This window comes from Octodon degus, unplaced genomic scaffold, assembly GCF_000260255.1.
Source record: "Octodon degus isolate 3935 unplaced genomic scaffold, OctDeg1.0 scaffold00022, whole genome shotgun sequence".
Lineage (NCBI taxonomy): Eukaryota > Metazoa > Chordata > Mammalia > Rodentia > Octodontidae > Octodon > Octodon degus.
Genome location: NW_004524598.1, coordinates 11179930 through 11180807, shown reverse-complemented (window position 1 = coordinate 11180807; position 878 = coordinate 11179930). Strand labels below are relative to the sequence as shown.

Below are 878 nucleotides of genomic sequence, written 5' to 3'. Positions count from 1 at the left end.
TGTGTTTCCCAGTCAAGCGCTTATCCTACTGAGCCATCTCCCCGGCCCCTGAGCTTTTTATTTTTTAAAAAAACATTTTTATATTTTATTTTTTGGTGGAACCGGGGATTGAACTCAGGCCCTTCTGCTTGCCAGGCAAGCACTTATTCTACTGAGCTATCTCCCCAGCCTTACAGGAACTTTTTAATGTGATGCTAGTACTATTTCTTGTGCAATTAGGGCTCTATTCAGAAAGTCCTTACCTATGACAATGTCTTTAAGAGTTTTACCTATTTTCTATTCTATCAGATTAAGAGTTTCTGTTTCAACACTTAGATCTTTGATCCATTTTGATTTTTGTTTGTCCATGATGAGATATATGAGTCTAGAATCAATCTTCTGTGTGTCAATATCCACTGTTTTTTTTAAAGAGGCTGTTGTACTTCCAATATATGTTTTTGGGCCCTTTGTTGAAGGTGAAGTATTTGAATGCATCTGAGGTTGTTTCTCCTTCCTCTCTTCTGTTCCATTGAGCCACAAGTCTGTTTTGTGCCAGTACCATGCTGTTTGTATCAGTGTAGCTTTGTAATATCCCTCAAATCTGGGGGATACGATATTGGCAGTAAGTTTGTCATAAATGACTTTTGTAAGAGTAAGTTTTTTATATCCCTGTTTTCTTCAGTGTTTTTATCAAGAATGGATGTTGACTTTTATGAAATGCCTTTTCTGCATCAATTGAGGTGATCATGTGCCTTTTATCCTTGCTACTGCTTATGTGATGGATTACATTTCCTGATTTGCATGTCAAACCATCATTGTATCCCTGGGATGAAGCCTTCTTGGTCATGATGTATGATTTTTTTGATGGTTTGTTGTATTCTGTTTGCAAGTATCTTGTT

At 36.9% G+C, this 878-nt stretch overlaps 1 protein-coding gene and 1 long non-coding RNA gene across 3 annotated transcripts in view; one reads left to right on the top strand and one right to left on the bottom strand.

Moving 5' to 3' along the window:
• Window positions 1-878, bottom strand: part of LOC111815848 — a 30109-nt gene that overhangs the window by 12918 nt on the left and 16313 nt on the right. The gene's annotated exons all lie outside the window — the stretch shown is intronic.
• Window positions 1-878, top strand: part of Cfap206 (cilia and flagella associated protein 206) — a 64063-nt gene that overhangs the window by 50643 nt on the left and 12542 nt on the right. The window lies entirely within an intron of this gene.